Consider the following 19,346-nt stretch of genomic DNA (forward strand, 5'->3'; position numbering starts at 1 on the left):
TAAAGGGAACCAGACCGAAGTCTATATTTTTTTTTTTTTTTTTTTTTTTTTTTTTTTTTAGGAGCATTAGCAACTAAGGCCATATTGCTCCGGGGATATGCGGTGGTCATTCCCTGACCTTTCCGCATCCTCCGTATTTGGTGGTGACGGGCTCGAACCCCGGTCTAAATCAAGAAGCGTATGCTACGCACTGCTGCTCCTTCCCACCTGGCTACGGAGGCGCCCCGAAGTCTATAAGGCTCTGAGAGGGAACAGTAAAATGAATGAAAGTGAAATTTTCGCTGTTATAAATAGTTCCAGTATTAGGTGCCGTAAATTCAAATTACGGCAGAAGAGGTTTAGACTGGTTTGTAGGACGTTTTCTTTTAGCCAGTGAATTTTAATTACTGGAAGTTGAGACTGACAGATTGGGGAAATTCAAAGGTCAGCTGACTAGCTGCCTACGTAAGAGGGAATCACATACGTAGTTTGTTTTAATAATCTTTGATTCTTGGCAGTCTATTTGCTCTCGTATTTTTATATATTTTATTAATTTTTGGCTGATGAAGTGCTTTCCTTGCACTATACAAATTTTTTGTATGACTAATACTACAGCTCGATACCTTGTTGAGAACCTCATCTTATCATGCAGATACTAATGATCGTACAGGAAGAAGGGGAGGTGTTATGATTATTTATCATCTTAATTTTTCACTTGCCTGCCTAAAAATCAGCAGTACAAAACGCTTTGAAGCTTTGTATTTCAGTGTTACATGTGAAAATCACCAGATCCAAATTTGTCTAATTTATCTTTCCCCTGATCATACACAAGACTCCGGGGATGAATTGCAGTCATGGCTCGCGATCCATCTAACCTCGGATAAACCAACCTTTCTTACAAAGACTTCAATATGCCCACCCTAAGGCACTCTGAAGCTAGACGAGACTTCATTACCTTCATTGAAAATTTAGGGCCGGATTTGTCTTGAATCACAGCCTACAAGGGGAAACCAGGCGTTAAACCTAGTACAAAACCTAGTATTTCATCGTACTGCAGATTTGACGCCCACAATCCCGACCTTTGCCTTTAATTCAGACCACTAACCTTTGCGTTGCCGTCGATGCATCCTAAAGATGAAGTCCTAACCAAAACCATTTTTTAAGTTAATTTCATCAAGCAAGATGTCATGAGTTTTCTCATCTCAACCAATTGGGATGCTCTATCCACCCTGCCGATCAACGAAACCACTAATGGCCTTGCTTCCCACCTGACAGCAATGACTATTCAAAAAGCTTCAAAAATCATCAGAATCTCCAAATGGACAACACCATGGTTCTCAAGAAACCTGAAGCCTGCTTCTCTAGATCAGCGTGCCTTCAGGAAATGGAAGAATTCTGGAAGCACACACGATTTTATTAACTTTAAAAAGAAACGTGCATCTTTTTCTGAAGCAAAAACGACAAGCCAACTATAGATACATGGCTAACAGATTAGTATGCTCGAAGCTGCCATTTGCAAAGCATTTCAAGGATATTGAAATGGCTCTCATCTCATCAAAGATGGATGAGAGCCTCTTCGTAGAATGGGCAGACAATACTTTTGGTGAAAGTTGCGTAAAGGAAGAATCTAATCGTCCCTTCTCCATCCATTTACGCGATTTGACTCCCTTGTCTACACTTAATATCAGAAAGGAAAATCTGAAAGTATTGAACGAGTTACCGAACAAAGCTACCGTCGAGCCTGATGGATTTCCCTTGTTTATCATTAAAATATCTTTAATGAAATTTTACGAACATCTTCGGCGCCTCAAATTTGCACACACTAATGCATCAAACCCATTCCGAAGAATTCGAAGCCTAAACCTGCGAAGGATTTTCGTCCGATCTCAGTGGGCTCTTCGCTTCTTAAATTTTTTGAAAAGACAATCCTAGCGCAACTTGTTGAGCACTGTTTCCATCACAGACCATGCCAACTTCACAAAGTTGTCTTTGGGAGATCTACTGTCACCAATCTCCTTCAAACGCTGTTTCACATCCATTGCATCTTTACTTAACATCCTGAAGAATAAGAACTACTTCAGAATCTCCGATTACCTCCTCACTGTACTCAAAAAAATTCTGCAGGAAAGACGGCTCCTTGATGAGCATAACGGTCTCTCACGACCCTTAACTGTCTTCAGAGGAGTTTCACAGGGTGGCGTTTTGTCAGCAGCGCTGTTTGCAGCGGCTTTGGAACCTCTGCTAGCAAATTTCCAAAACATGATATCGTACGCCGACGATCTGAAATTCTTCATTCATTCGGATCAGCCGGAGCAAGCGCTCTCTGTTCAAAGAGCTGCAACAAAACAAATCTCTGATATAAGCACCTTTCTCCAATACATTGGTCTTGAGCTAAATGCCGAAAATCTGCCCAGATGATGTTTACAAAGAGAAGAATATATCCAATTCATGTCTATATAAATGGACATCAAGTTAAACTAGTCAACTCACACAAGGACCTAGGTTTGGTCTGGGATTCGAACCTGTCTTTTCTGGACCACTTCAAGGAAGCAATAAACAAATTCTTTGCAGCCCTTTGGTCGGCTCGACAGGAACTTGTGGGTTACGACAATAGCAAGCTGATAACTAGGTTGATCCGAACTTGTGTGGTGCCGGTGGCACTCTACGCATTTAAAATTTGGTCCTCTGCCCCTCCAACCTACCTGCGGCAGTTCTTGGTTGGGACTCGAGTATTGGCTCCTTCTATCCCTCAATAGGACTTCAGGACATCCCCTTACTATCTCTAGGGGTATACTAAATTCGATGCATGGAATGACCCCCTTGGAAGAAAATCAGCACCACTCGTAACATAATTACCGTCTCCAAGCTCATTTCGGGTAGACTGGATGCTCTTAAACATCGATAGCCTTATCATCCTGCCCACGAAGAACAGCAGAATAACTAACCAGCAAGCATCTATGATCAGACCTGCCTACAACCAAATCAGCTCGCTCAGCCATATGTTCCCAGCAAACATGATTGGGCTTCTCAACGACCGAAATATCAAACCTGAGACGATTTGCGTGGACAAAGCCTACAGATTCAAAAGTTTTTGCTGATACCTACACAATCTTGAAATTTTAGATCTTTCATTTCACCATCGCTTTACGTTTGTGCTCCTTCTCCTGTTCCGGACAGCCTGCAGCATCTTGCTGACATCCCCGCACTCTTCTTGGACAGACGAAAATGTATTTAGATTATTATGTTGAACATAACTGTCTTAACTTCTGTAATTAATTATTATTCACTTGATCTCTGTATTTATTTCACCTAATATTGATATTGTATTAATTTTTATAGTTGTGTTTACCCTCCTAGCATTTCACTTCTGTCTAGGGGTGGATATAACTTTTCTTTACCTGATTAAATAAATAAAATATTAACTATTCAGTACTTATCCGTCTATCTGAACGAACTAACTACTAACCCTTCGAATATCTTTCTCAGTTAGCCTTCATTATTTTGGTGTTAACGCATACATAGCATCGATGTCAGTTCTCCTAGTAGGATTTCCACCTCGTGCATCGTAATGGACATCTCTGCTCCGTTTTTACATTTCCAACCAATCAACAACTTTTGCTGCATACAATCCAAATCTTCTTAAACTGAGGACATCCCAGTTATTCTAATTAACATCTGTTCAAAAATTATATTTATGATTCAAATTCTGAAAACAAGCGCTACGCGAACTACTAAAGCAGTTAGCGGAAAACTAATTCAATTCTTACATGAAATGCACGATGGAACATGTTTTTACGTGTCGTCATCGGTGACAAGTCCACTTTATAGAGAATGCGGATTAAATCAGTCTTATTACTTCATGCCCTCGTCTCATAGGGAGTAAACAGAAACAAGCGCCGAGTGCAATTCTCTCAATTGGATTATCAGTGTGCAGAGAATGATCAAACTTAGCTGGTTAGTGCATATACATTATACAGGGTGTCTCAAAAAAACACGGCATAACTTCAGGAATGAGTTCCTCATATGTAGACAATAAAAATATTTTATATCAACATAGTTCCGGAAATGCTTGGTTCCCGAGTTATTAACCGGAATGTCTTATCTCCCGCAGGTGATTTCCTTCATCACAAGGTACTGACAGAATCTGGTGGTTTTCCATTCCGACCATGTACTCAAATCAGGAGCAAGCGGATATGCACTTTATGTACGGTTTGGCGGATGGCAATGCTCTGGAGGCTCGTCGTTTGTACCACGAAAGGTTTCCAGAACGAAGATGTCCAGACAGGAAAACGTTTGAAGGTATCCATCTCCGCCTTTGTGAACATGGGACCTTTACACCTCGTGCTGCCGACAGAGGACGACCAAGATCTAAGACTCCTGAAGTAGAGGGGTGGACCAACTGCCTGGCTTCCACGCTCAAATGATTTAAACCCACTAGATTTCTTCTTGTGGGGCCATTTAAAGTCGTTGGTGTATTCGACTCCGGTAGCTGATGTGGAAACTCTCCGCAATCGAATTGTGTGCAGGTTGTGAGCTAATACGAAACATGCCAGGAATTTGGCATCGTCTTGGCGAATCCATGAGACGTTGATGTGAGGCCTGTATTCAGACAGAAGGCGGAAATTTTGAACAATTACTATAAGGTGATGTGAACAGTTAAGTGTCATAGACAGACCTTCAAAACTCGGAAACCAAGCATTTCCGGAACTATGTTGATATAAAATATTTTTATTGTCTACATATGAGGAACTCATTCCTGAAGTTATGCCGTGTATTTTTGAGACACCCTGTATAATCTTGATTTGCTGAAGAGCAATGCACTGGATATTGTTCATCACGAAATGCAGAGTGATCGAGAAATCCTATCTAAGATGCTCACGAAAAACTGACACCAATATTTCTCTAATTATTTTTGTCTGAGAATTTGTATAAAAATTCAGTGCTAACTTCAACATTATCCTATTTAGAGCTGTTGCGCTGTTTGTTTATATGATTAGTTGCATCCGTCACCGTTAGGTTCTTTACGAAGGGTAACCAAACCTGTAGTACAAATCTGGGAACTCCAGAATTATAACTTCACCTGAATTTATCTTTCTCGTTGCCAGTTTGTCGCTCAGCTGGTTGTTAGCAGGTGACAGTAGGACGAAAATCATAGTGGACAGTGTCAGTTATTTCTGAAATCCATTAAAGTTTCCTGTATATGATTCTCTCTCTCTCTCTCTCTCTCTTCGTTTTTTTCTCTTCCATCACTTTTTTCTATCACGTTCTTCCTTCCTTTCTCCTCATTCGCCCTTCACGCAAAAGCCCTTCCAACCAGCAGAAATTTTAAACATCAAAATAATCTGTTAAATGTGAAATTTCCTCTTATTAAGTCGGAATTATATACTTTCTTAATAAAAGTATAAAAAAATATATCTTTCGTAAAACTACCGTTTTTACTACCTTTACTTACAAAGTAATCCATCTATGGGAAAATTCTATTAATGGCCAGGCCTCACGAACTGTTTGACTGCAAAATATGGTGTCCCTTGTAGTGGCTGCTGCCCTGAAACACGCAGATGCATTACGAAGCACTTGGGCGGTCGCAGTTTTCATAGCAGCAACTGGAGAAACTTTTGAGAACGAACAGGTGCTATTCATCACGAAACTTGCAAGCAGCTATGAATTTTGTATCTCGCTACCACATTCTCCGGGCTGCAGTTTGTGATATGCGAGGAACACAAAGATAGTAGGAGAGAGCAGAATAAAAAAATCAAAAATGTCTCGGTAGCTCGCATATGGAGAAGGAGAATGAGGCTTGATAAATGGGTACTAGCTCGGAGGGGGGCAGTGGTAATAAAAGGATGCTTCATGCATGGGTAATGACCACTAGAGACTATGCGGTGTAAAGTGTAATGTAATTTTGGAGACTTGGTTAGAAATTGCAGAGCATGCGCTTTTCTAGTCACGTGGTGGGATTGAAATAAAATATGATGTAGAGATGGAGGTAGAATATCTTTCTTTCATTGTACATAAATATATGTACCACGAAATATGTATTCACTCCGCCGAGCGGTTCCTCACAATTCTACATACTAAAACACAAAGCCATAAAGCACAAGAACAGCAGATTGGAACCCTGAATGGCATGGATAACGCCACTTGCACATTGAAATCATTTCTAAGTTGTTTTTTTTTTTTTTTTGTAATGTCATCAGAGGATGATAGCGTAGGCTTAGTGGGACTTGCCATAGGATTACATAAGATTATTTAAAGACAAAGTGTCGCTTCCAATTCGTGAACTCCACAATCCTGTCCTTAGTGACATCTCGTGACTAATTTTTGAACTACTGAATTTTTCATTCACCATTAAACCAAATTTGTATTCCTACTGAGAAGTCTCAGATTCTTGTACATCTTGTGAATGTTTTAACATTTTTGAAATATAGTACGACACTTTGGTCCTGTTACAGAATGCTGTTGCTAGCCTTTTTATTTTTGTGTGTGATAGTTTATTTCACTTAGCGCCACTTGTGATCACTTTTTCGCCCATTGAATATTGCTTACTTTTTACCTGGGACGTCACACAGTACTGCTACTGTATTTCTTTGCAAACTCGATGGCAATTATAATTTCCACTTTTTATCGCCACCTGGTGATAACTTTCCGAACTACCTAATTTTCATCACTTTTCTTCAGCAATGTAAATTGATACCACGAGATTATATCTTTTAGGAATTTGTTTATCTTGACCTTTATTTAATCCCAGATGATTCCATCAATGTAGGAGTCCTGACTACCACAGTAGCTGTAGGCTAAGCGAAGAAACTGCTCCGAGCAGGTGGCGGAAGAAAGTAAACTTTTTCAAAAGTCGTGTCATGTGCGAAGCTGTAGGTTCCAGAGGGGAAAAAATATTTTGCCATTCATGCTACGTTTCTGTCTCGCGCACGACGAGAGCGTGATCGTGTAACAGGTAATCACGGAAATTACGCAAGTTATTACGGTCGGCTGGGTTTTGCCGATAGAGCAATCATATTGCCGTCCAAAACCCATTAACGTAATAAGCAAATCCCCGTTCGGGCGTGAAAGACAATTTCGGCACGCGAGCAACGGTAACCCCGCTCTTGATGGGAGTTCCTCTCAAAATTTCACAACCACAACAATTTCCTCCCGTAATTTGTTCCCACTTCCTTCAGGCTTTTTGCGCAAGAGAAGGAGATCTGCTCGCGACATTCTCCAATTGAGGTTAGACGAGAGAGTGGTAAAGGAGTCAAATTTGGCTTCCTTCGATAAAAATACTTATACTAGACTGATCTCTCTCTCTCTCTCTCTCTCTCTCTCTCTCTCTCTCTCTCTCTCTCTCTCTCTTTTTTCGGCCTTCTCTTTTTAATTTTCCACTTTCTCATTTTTCTATTTTATAAATCGTCCTACTTGTTTTTGTCTTTATATTTTAATTTTTTTATTGGCTCGGTCTCTTTCTTTCCATTTTTAATATTTTCTGGCTTTTTCTATTATCTCTGTCCACTTTCTTACCGTTTTTTTTATATCTCATTTGTTTTTTATTTTAAAAAAGTCTTTTTCGTATTTATTTTGCTACATACTTGCTTTAATCTTGTAGAGAAATCACTGCTTACAGATACCTTTTTAAAGGGCCATCGTACAAAAAATTAAAAGATGTCTGAATAAATTTGCGCTTAAATTAAAATGAATTTAAACAGTCCCTCGTCAGTAAATTTTAAAAAAATAAACTTTTTTCGTTCTTAAAATCTTTTTTTACAATCACGATAAATACAACTTTTTTTTTAGTTATAAATACAGCTTTGTTATGAATGATTTGTTATTGTGAAAAGCTTTAATGCACATTTATTTGTTTCTCTTTCACCAGCGCATTCTCTATCGTTATGCTTTGACAGATTTCTGGATTGTTTTGTAAGATGTTAAATCTTACAAATATAATATTTTGTGGAAGAGGGAGATTTATTTAAAGTAAAACTTATAATAAAGCAATATGGGGGAGCGGAACATTACAAGTTAAGAATATTACTAAGATCACTGGCAAGGATTAAATTAGACAACGTTTATGAAGGTCAGCGTTAAGCTTGACAAAGGCTAATGGCAAGGAAGGGGTGTACTTCGGTTCCCAGAGCACAGGAGCATCCAAAACAATGGAAACTGGTTGCAACTGTTATTAGTAGAAGGTGTTAACTCTGGTAAACAATAGCGCGGTGGACCATGTACTGTCGGGACATTTCTTTAATCGGTCACACCTGGACAGTAAAATACGGAACAATGCTGGGAATTAGATGGAAGTCTGGCTCTGGCTGTCGGTGATGGCAAGTTTTTAGATCGTGGGAAATTAGTCTGCTACAGTATAACTATTAGCGGCTGACTTCAAAGGTACTGACAGCCTGAGAAATTTTACAAATTTCTTAAAATAAGAAGTTAGATCGAGCAACAAGGAATCAGCGTGAGAAAGATAAAAATTAGCGAATAAGAAGAGAGTGGAAGTTGATAAAATGAGTAAGATTGGATAAACTGAAAACTAGGCGGATTTGACATATGTAGGCGGTACAGAAATTGAGTTGAACAAAAAGTGAGTGAACGGGGAGAGACAAAAAGAGACACAGTTGAGATTTTGTCGGAGTTTGTGGAAATGGGTTAGTAAAAACACAGAGTTGAGTTTTTTGAGTGTGTTAGAAAATGTGAGCAGTCATACCCCGAGTTGAGATTCATGTGGGTGTTTATGGAAATGAGTTAGGGGAGTCACAGAGTTGAGTTTTATGTGTGTATTTATGGAAATGAGTTAGAAATCACAGAGTTGAGAATTTGGGAATGTTTTGCGAAGATGAGTTAGTGACAGATCCCCGAGTTGAGTTATGTGGGTGTTTAGGAAAATGGGTTAGTGGGATTCTAAGTTGAGTTTTTTTTTTTGTTGGTGCTAGGGAAAATGAAATAGTCAGCGGACATAGCAGTCGAGATTTTCGTCGAGATAAGAAAAATGAGTTAGTAACATGGACAGTTGAGGGTTCTGTTGTGATAAGAAATATGTGTCAGTTAACAGTTGAGTGTTTGAATGTGGTGGGAAAAGAGAAGGGTAGAGCCCCGGGGAAGTTTTCTTCTTGAAAAAGTTCTTAATAGGTGGAGCGGAAAAACGAGGGTAGCACCCTATGAGTTTTTCCTTGTGATAAGCTTTAATAAAGTGGAGAGGAGTAGGAGTTAGTGTGAGATGCCCTATGAGTTTTCCTTGTGATAAGTTTTAATAAAGTGGAGAGGAGAAGGAGTTAGTGTGAGATGCCCTATGAGTTTTTCTTGTATTAGGTTTTAATAAGGTGGAGAGAGAAGGAGCGAAATCCGCAAAATTAGTAGCTCGAGAGAAGGAGCGAAAACGCGGAATTAGTAGCTGGATGAGTAGGAAGGTAGAGAAAGTGGCCAGCGTGAAAATAAGTATTGTAAGGAGAAAAATAACCCTAGTCCATCATCTGAAGGCAGTGTTAAAGGCCAAGGAAAGAAATAACCGTAGTCTACCATCTGAAGGCAGTGATAAAGGCAAGGCGCAGATAAGTGAGCTGAGAAGGTAAACTTTGTTGTTATTAATCTGAGCTTGTTATTCCTGAACACACAGCCTTTCCGAAAGGAATTATACACAATTGAGAAGTTCCCGTGAATCTGGAATTCTCCTAGGAAGTAAAGTCAGATGCGTAAGTGGGGGAAATAAGAATAAAGTGGACAAACAAATAATAGGGAACAAAAAAAAAAAAAAAAAAAAAAATAAGAACAAGAATAAATAAAACAATAACTAAATATATAAATATCATTCTTTAAATTCCACCCCCCACAGTTTTCTTTCATTTTATCCTTCTTTCTATAACTTATAGAATGTAATTAAAACTGCTATAGAATCTGCCGGAAATGTTAACCTTGTTTCGCTTGTACTAGTGTCAATGCTGCTCTGCACCTCACACAACTGCTGTCACGATGAAACTGCTTTCTGCCAATGGCATAATTTTTCCGTATCCAATGGCATAATGTGCTCTGTTTGCCATTGTTACCTCGTTACAAGCCGCTAACCAATGGGTTGCAGGATAACTCGCATAAAGGATACATGCGCAAAATGTCTGCACTAATAACTCAAGATGCGACTGTTATTCTTGATCATAATATGCTTACCTTGTGCCATTAAACAATATACCAACAACATGATCTTATTAACATAAGCTCACTAATACATCTCATGTTTATTGTCGTAGTATTTCCACCCAAATTGTTACTACCATTGTTATGATAGTAACCATAACAATGAAAACTTACATAGTTAAAAAAAAAAAATCCTTGCCTCTGTTATTTGGCTTTCACCGCTTGTTAAGAATTTCTTAATTTTTGCACCATGTTATATTATTATTATTATTATTAGCCATATGGTGCAAGGAAGCCTGAGGCGTATGCTGCACCCGGAAAAAAAAGTTCCCAAGTTACCCTGAGAGAGAGCGAGAGAGAGAGAGAGCCATGGTTGTTGTTGTTGTTTTCGTTTTTTAGGAGCATTAGCAGCTAAGGCCATATTGCTCCGGGATATGCAGTGGTCATTCCCTGACCTTTCCGCATTTTGCCGTATTTGGTGGTGACGGGCTCGAACCCCGGTCTAATCAAGAAGCGTGTACTATGCACTGCTGCTCCTTCCCACCTGGCTACGGAGGCGCCGAGAGCCATGGAAAAAATTGAGAATGCCAGAGTAAAAGAGTGAGAATGCAAGGTAAAAGCAGATAACCTGAAATTAAATCAGATTAACATAAAAATGATAATGACGATGGTACGTAAAGCAGTTTGTCCTAGGACTTGAACTACTTCCTTCACGGGGTCGGCAGCCAAAACCGCAGGAGCCACCCCGTTAAGCAAGGTCTCTGTTTCTGTTATGATGTATACGTTTTGCACGTATACATCATAGCCGACCCGACAGAGACCAAAAAGAATAAAATTCAAACATAAATAAAAATATATAAGTATAAATTAGAGCTAAAAAGCTAAAATAATGCCAATTAAATCTAATTGTAAAGAAAAAAATTGTAAATCAAATTAAAGGAAAAAAAATGAAAGTTTGAATTGTATTTTGCCTTCTTTTTGAATTCGAACTTTCATTCATTTTTCTTTAACTAGATTTGATTGGCATTTTTTAGCTCTATTTTATACTTATACAGGGTGATTCACTACCAGTGCGACAAACTTGCAGGAGGTGTAGGGGGCACAAAGACGAATCGGAATCACATAGCATTGCAGGGTCCGAAATGCCTTCGTCATGCGATAGAGGACGTTGAACGGGAGGTCGCGTGAACAGCGATCCCGCTGGAAGTCAACATTTGCGAACCGGTTCCCGAGGCAGTAGGATGGACAAGTATTCAAACGTTGAACTGGCCGACATGCACCTCGCGTATGGAGCTGCGGACTGTAATGGGCGCGCCACTCTGCGCTTGTTTGTTTGTTATTTGGTTTTTTGGAGCATTAGCAACTAAGGCCATATTGCTCCGGGATATGCGGTGGTCATTCGGGATATGCGGTGGTAATTGGAATGCTGGTAACTGGAGTAATGTGTCACAACGCACAGTACATCGAAATCTGCTGAAAATGGGGCTGCGTAGACGCAGGCCGCTCCGAGTGCCAATGCTAACCACGGTTCACCAGCGACAGCGCCTACAATGGGCACTCGAGCATCGAAACTGGACCTTGAGTGACTGGAAGAAGGTCGTCTAGTCCGATAAATCACGTTTCCTGTTGCACCATGTGGACGGCTGAGTAGGTGTGCGTCGTTTATCTAGGGAAGTGATGGCGCCTGGATGCACCGTGGGACGAAAACAAGCCGGTGTCGGCGGTGTCATGCTTTGGGCGATGTTCTTCTGGGATACCCTAGGTCCAGTCATCCATGTGCCAGGCACTCTGACGTCTACCACCTATCTAAACATCAATTTGCACAAGACCTCTTCACAAGAAGACGGACTGTCCCGCATCCACTACCACAACATCAACAACCATGAATAACCTACCAGTGCGAACTTTGGCCGAATTGCGTCTAAAAGTCACAACGTCACCTTCACCAGCCTCGAGGATTCACAGCCACCAAGTGCCAATGATAGCAAACAATACAAACCAATAACTAACTGCCTCAGAGAGAGCAAAACAGAAAAAAAATATGATAAGAGGATCATACGAACCGGACCTGACCCACAAAAGGTGCACACCCGATATGTGCTCCCCCCCGGACGGGATGCAGTCTCATGAATGACTTTCTACTCAGCTGAATTCCAACCAGCTGAATGAAACCGCAGAGCTTTCTGTATATGCCAGCCATGATGGCAATCGGTGCCGGCACTCCTGCCGGGCCCATCTTCCTTCCCTCTGTTCCTCGGCGGCAGAGGAGGAGGCGGTCCCTCCTGCCCCCTCCCCAACCCAGATTTCCTCCTTGTGAGGCACGGGCATGCCCCACTGACTTATAATGGGGTCGTCTCCTCTATTGACCCCATTACTTCTGTCTTTCTCCCCCCCAAGTCTTCAGTCTCCTCTCCCTCTCTATCTGCACGCCAGCGTATACCCCACAGGTCAAAATTTAATATCATCCAAATTAAAATCGCCTACATTTCGTTCTTTCAATCTAGCGTTCAACCCATACAAATGATTTTTATTTTTTATTAAGGTCCTAGCCACTGAAATCTCAGGAAACTAGGTGGTAGAACCTGCCAGTGTAAACTAAAACTACTGTGGTACTTGGCCTGCTCCACGGGCCGAAGTGTGGGCAACGTCGGGCCTCAGCTGTGGTCTGGCGGCTAAATGGCCAGAGGAACAACGGTACATTACATTAAACACGCCAAGATCATTATACTTTTCAATCTTTGGTCTTTACAGCGAACTGTATCACACCACAATGTAAACTAGGCGGAGATGGGGAAACCCCTGGTGCCGTTTGACACTAAACACACTTAACCTAAACATCATTGCTGACCAAGTACACCCTTTCATGGCAACGGTCTTCTCCTCTGGCGGTGCTTATTTCAGCAGGATAATGCGCCATGCCACACCACCAGGATTGTTCGAGTCTTGTTCGCGGAACATGAGGAAGACTTCCAGGTATTGCCCTGGCCTCAATTCCCCAGACATCAATCCCATCGAACATCTGTGGTTTATGTTGGAACAGCAACTCCGATCTGCGGCGTCTCAACCACGGACTTTACAGGAGTTAAAGGATCTGCTGGCTACGTGTTGGTACCAGATACCACAAAACACATTTAGAAATCTTGTAGCGTCCATGCCTCGCCGGGTTGTTGTTTGTTATTTGGTTTTTAGGAGCATTAGCAACTAAGGCCATATTGCTCGGGGATATGCGGTGGTCATTCCCTGACCTTTCGGCATCCTCTGTATTTGGTGGTGACGGGCTCGATCCCCGGTCTAATCGAGAAGCGTGTGAACCTCGCCGGGTACGAGCTGTTTTGGCTGCACGTGGAGGACCAACATCAGATTAGGTAGGTGGTCATAATGTTTTGGCTGATCGGTGTGTATATATATAAGTTGCAATACACAGTATTTTCAAAAAAATGAATGTGGCATAATCCAAATAATGTGAAGCGGACCTTTTATGCAAATATATATATTGCAACTTATGCTCTGTTATGTATAGAAACTTTTGTATTATTGATGACAGCGGAGCAGGTGTAGGGCGTGGTCATTCTGTGATGAAAGCTTGTGTGCGCATTCCTGTGATAAAAATCTCCATAAACGATGCTCTTATATTAATTACAATTTTCGTAATTAATATCGCATTTACCATGGAAAATGTTATGATCCTGCATATAAGTAGCAACTTGTTTTGTTTAGTATGTGTAAATAATGTAACATGTTGTTCAAAGAACTTTGTATACTGCGGGGTAAGGGTATAATTACTGCCTTCCATATGCAGTGTATTGTACAGTATTTAAAGAATAACTAAATTCATATCGCGGTATTAACTCAATATATACCGGTACGCATAAATATCTTTAAATACAGTTAACTGTTCGAAAGTATTTTATTGTCGAATTAAAGATATGAGCAATTATTATAGATCAATCAAAGGAAACGAACAGTTAATTAAAAATAATTATAAAATATTAGTAAAATTATTTACAATTAGAATCAAGGTCATATTTTATATTCGTGTGCAGGATTATTTTTTTTTTCCCCTAGGCCACTACTTTATTACAAAATAAGTCATACAATTGACTACCTCAGTAATAATCTGTAGTTCACGCTTGTTTGAATCTACATTTTGACGTAACGATGACTGCAGTGGTACGTGTGGACAAAACTGGACAATGGAAAAATATCTGCAATGGCTCCAAATAATTTTTCCATCCATGTAGCCAAATACAGCACGCTCGTACTTTCTTTCCTCGAGGAGTTCTTTAATGCCATTAGCAAAAGATGTGAGCATTCACTATTTCAGGAAGAGCTAATATTTTTTTCCATCCATATAAAAAATCCTATGACAATTCTTTGGAATTGGGAGGATCTAATATATACACTTCTTCCGTACACATAATGTTATTGTCCCTCTCGAAAACGTTGAAATATTTATAAATACCTGCCGCAGCCTTTTCCTTTTTATATTCATTTCGAAACGGAAACAAATGCATAAAAGGATGCCATGAACATTAATGAAAACGCGTTATTTCTAAGACTTCAGAAATTCTCAAGAGACTTTATTTACTAACGTTGCTTTCATATTTACCGCATCCACTGTCAGTTGCAAATTTCTTTGCTTCTGGTTTCCAAACAGGTAACTTAATAGAAAACCTAATTAAGAGTCTTGTCACGCTAGCTTTCACCAAGGAGGACAGAGCTATCATATTCGTATACCACTAATTATTTAGTTGGATATATCCTTCACAAAGTTAAGTTATGGATGCTTTCTTTCAGTGAATGCGAAATTTAAATTACAACAAAGTCTAAACTAAAGTCAGCACTTTTACCTGTTTGTTTACTTGACGTTTGTGCTAAGATAGCATCTATCTATGATATTCGTGTTATCCCATTATTTTATTCTGGTTTTTGCCTTTGTATTTATATTTATTTTCAAATTCTTGACTGCTAAAGAGGTCGCCGAGGCAAGGCGGCGGTTCGCAGATAAGCTTTAGTAGCAGTTTTTTTTTTTTTTTGTCATTCTTCCCCCTCCCCTCTCCACATTCGGCAGCAACTTGGCAACAGCTATAAATAACTGTGTGTCAGATTCAGGTGGTTTGTTGGAAATCTTGAGGAGATGCAAGAAAATGCTTGCTAGGTTTTTTATGAGCTTTTTCCTTACCTAAGAAGCTATCCGCCTCTTAGGTAGTTTAATCTGGAATTTAATATAAAGTGCATATTTTAACGGATGCAGTGGAAAAGAGATGATGGTTATAAGTGGACAATGACTTAGGCTGCTTATCTCTCACTAACGTCTTGAGAACTTTAATGAATTTGTGTATGTGCGGCTGGGGATTTTATGGAAATCAAGACTCTATTTAAAAAAAGAGACACCGGCAGAAGGAGGAAGGCAAATAGAGAGAAAGCGAGAGAACGATCCGGCAACTTTCCAACTCTGCCTACATCCAAACAAATTCAAAAGACGAGAAAAAATTTTTAGAAAAAAATATATAAATTCACATATAAAAATATACAGGTTTTTGGGTGCTTTTCAGGGAGATGGTAAAGAATTTCGGTGCTTGGAAATTTGCAGTAATCAAAAACCACTTTTATTTATTCGAGTACTCCCGGAGAGATTTGATGAAGAAAATCTTTGATAGCGCAGGTTTACTCTTCATCATCTCGTTTTCTTAAAAATTCTTCTGCAGTCAATATTTACAGCTTTCACTTAAAGTCTTCGGATCAAAAATGGCCCTGCGAACGATAAATTTGCTTCTAAGCTTCTAAGAAACAAATTCAAATGTAAAATGCATTGCTTAGCAGAGCAATATTATTTTCACACATAGTTTAATGAACATAAGCAACTGCAGTGTGCACTTGGGCGTGAGGTGAAAATCTCAAAAGAAATAAATATGAAATACCAAAATCACACCACAATCGCATACACTGCAGTTTGTGCAGATGATGGTGGCTACAGAGCCTTTTATGATACTTTTTCATAAAAAAATATTTTGCTGACACGTTTTGGATACAAACTGCACTAGTTGGAAGAATAAATATTGGATGCAGAGTCTCTAATTTTTGTTTCTACGTCTCTTGAGAAACTAGCCTAGGATAACTGACTCTTCGGCATCAATATCAGAAGAATCGTATAATCGCTTTGTGATAGATATTCATATTAAGATTCATCCTGAACTGATTCATCGGTACCTTCATCAGATGCATTCAGTAACTGTTCGAGTTCCATGTACGAGAACTACGTCATTGTCTTTTATTCCACTATGAAGAAAACACTAGAAAACAAACTATTTCTGTGCACCACTATGAGATGAGTCTTCTTGTAGTTCTATCCTCGTGAATAAAATATTATTTGCAACTTACAAACTGACGCAGTCAACTTAAGTATCTAAGATTGATTCTCATCAGTAGGAATACAAAGGAGCAGTAGTCAGTGTTGAACATTATGCTCCAAATAATGTTAAGAAAAATGTACATCCAAAAGAACAAGCATCCAGCAGTACTAACTAAACAGATATTGTGCAAAAATATATTTCGGCCAAAATACATCTGAAGACCTTAGAAAGGTTAAAATCAATGGAACTTTATAATGTTTATGCTGTTTTGCGAAAAAGAACGCATTAGCATCATTTTACAGCCATGGCAGCAGAGTAATATTGCGTACACCTTATGCATGATTTATAAATATTTCTCCCAGACAGAAATCGTGTTTGAATCTACGACTGCAGTGTATTATATAATTCCATACACAATAGATACAGGTATCCACCCACTTGGGAGCAAGGGCTCGTTTGTTCATTACTGCGGTTTGCCTTTCAGAGTGGGGATGGGGGGAGGTATTGTGTTGGGTCGTGTGTCAACGCAGGTGTCATGGGAGATGTTCGCTTGCTGATAGGCGTGTCACAACATTCCAGCTGAGTTTCCTGTATTTCCATTAGGCTAAATGAAAGAGGGATTAGACCTAATTGTATCGAGTTTACCATTGGAGTTCCATCCAGGAACAAATGGCCTGGCCATTTCGATATTTTCGTTCTTCATAAATGCTCTTTAAACAGCACATGATAGATCCTTTCTCCCAACCCTCATCACTAGCGGTTCGGACTGACGCACGCGAATGGGTAGGCTATAAAGAAAGGGGAGAAAATGTATCGATTGTTTTAGTGTGAGTCGTGGACAAGTTTGGAAAGCAGCTGCACAGTGGGAGATATCCAAGGCTGTAAACTTCTTCTACAGGATGTTGTTACCTCGATGACGTGAGGAAGCTGATCGTGCTCGGCGTGCAGTTTTTAATCAAGACATTTATGACCCAGTTCATCTACTCTTACAACTCTACGAAAGTAATTTGGTGAACGGCGTCAGGAAAACTCTTGCACCGCTGGAGAAGAGGTAAAAATAAAAGCTCTTCTGGGCTTGAAGGTCTTCGAGTTGTGCAGCAGTATGCAATGCACATGAGTCAGTACAAATAAGGATTGCCACTTGTACCAATTGCTGATGAATTTTTTTAAACATTCTATTCCTATCTAGTTACAAAAAATGAGTAATAATATTCTGACCGAAATACACATTTAATAACCACAGAGAAGAATATAAAAGATATATAAAAATGGTCCGACAGAGAGATAGCGCATCTCCCAAAATAGAGAAATAGATTTTAAAAGAAATTATCAATAACTGACCAGAGAAAGTTGAAGAATTGTAAACTCACCAGAATAATTTGTAATTATACGAAATTGCCGTATTCAATGGAATTTTTTCCAGGACAACGGTTTTTTCAAGATGTGTTTTAAGAAAATTAATCTGTGACTTCAAGATTACTTTAGGACTTATCGTTGTTAGATGGACAGAAAGTTTCAACCATCCGCGCGTCTTAATGGCTGGTACGGGAACTGTGCTAAGTATAACTCGGAATCCATACCAGAGAGCCACATCATGCTGATATCCTTTTGCTTCTCGAAATGTGGTACTGCCATTAGAGACCTGGAAGAACTTCTGTAGCATGGCCCCTCATGGCATGAGAAGGTGGTGGTTGCAACTTGCGTTCCGATTTTTGAGACATTCTAGATTCAAAAACCTATAGTTCTTATTATATGTAGGTAATAATTTAAAACTAAACTATGTACACAATTCTGCACTTTTCTCGTCCCACGCCAAGTCACAACAAAAGGCAACTAGTCTAATGATGCATTCAGTGAGCTACTGAGTAGCAAACTTTCTTCACTCAATCCTGCACACACATAGAAATACCATTGAAAAGAAGGTCTCTACGCTGTGCTACTGGCTGACTGCAACCTATAACTTAAACGTGAGACGTCACTGCTCTTTACAGTACGAGTGTTTCTGTGAATGTAAAACAGTCCTGCCGCATTCCTTTGAAATTCAGTGCTCAAAATGCTCAAGGATATTACATTTTTTGTCTTAGAACGTTGAGATCCCGAATCCTTGACATTTCCCTTCTCACGAATAAGAATTAGACAGATTCTTAATATTTAAGAAATTATAAGTATTCTAAAAGCTTCAGTTACATGATAAACTAATTTTGAGCTTGCGCAATAATAAGTGATGTTTGTATCCGAATGGGAAAAGAAGTCACATTTGTTTACTGGAACATTTTCATATCTTTTTACTTACATTTAAGCTTCATTAATATTTTTCTCCTTCCAATACGGAAAGCAATTGAATACGAACGAGTTTCAATGTTATTTTTGCAGTCCATATTAATGATTATAAGAAAACACTGTTGTCAGGGGATCCATTTCTTCACTGAAGACGTCTTTCAATTATCTCGAGTGGCGTAATTCCATTTAATGCTTGCTGTTGCCTGGATTCTAATTCCATTTTCCTTCATTTAGCTATGATGTTCTCAGCGTTCTTTTCCAACGCTTTTCTTCCAAGATCATTTTAGTATTTCCGCAAAATTTCTGCTTTCCCCCCACTTGCTAAAAAGAAAAGTGGTTCTTTCTTTTTGTCCCCGTCTTTCTGATTGTTGGGATCGATATGGTACTGACGTCACACATAAGTTTTAACTCTTCTCAACATTAACATGTAGTACTGTCATAAAAGCTCGCCCATTATGAACGGGGAGGCCGTTCTTTAAGCGTGCGCCCATTAGGAGTTCTGGTTTAATGTGGGCCGACAGAGCATTGTATAGCATTCTCAATTACCTGACGAGAGTGCACGAAGGGAATGAAAATGCTAACTTTGTGCGGCTCTTCATTAAATACGATGGCTATGTAAAC

At 39.6% G+C, this 19,346-nt stretch overlaps 1 protein-coding gene across 1 annotated transcript in view; it reads left to right on the forward strand.

Moving 5' to 3' along the window:
• Positions 1-19,346, forward strand: part of LOC150081409 (kielin/chordin-like protein) — a 572,736-nt gene that overhangs the window by 57,232 nt on the left and 496,158 nt on the right. The window lies entirely within an intron of this gene.

Source organism: Mastigoproctus giganteus, chromosome 8, assembly GCF_048544385.1.
Source record: "Mastigoproctus giganteus isolate SK-2022 chromosome 8, ASM4854438v1, whole genome shotgun sequence".
In the NCBI taxonomy this organism is placed as follows: domain Eukaryota; kingdom Metazoa; phylum Arthropoda; class Arachnida; order Uropygi; family Thelyphonidae; genus Mastigoproctus; species Mastigoproctus giganteus.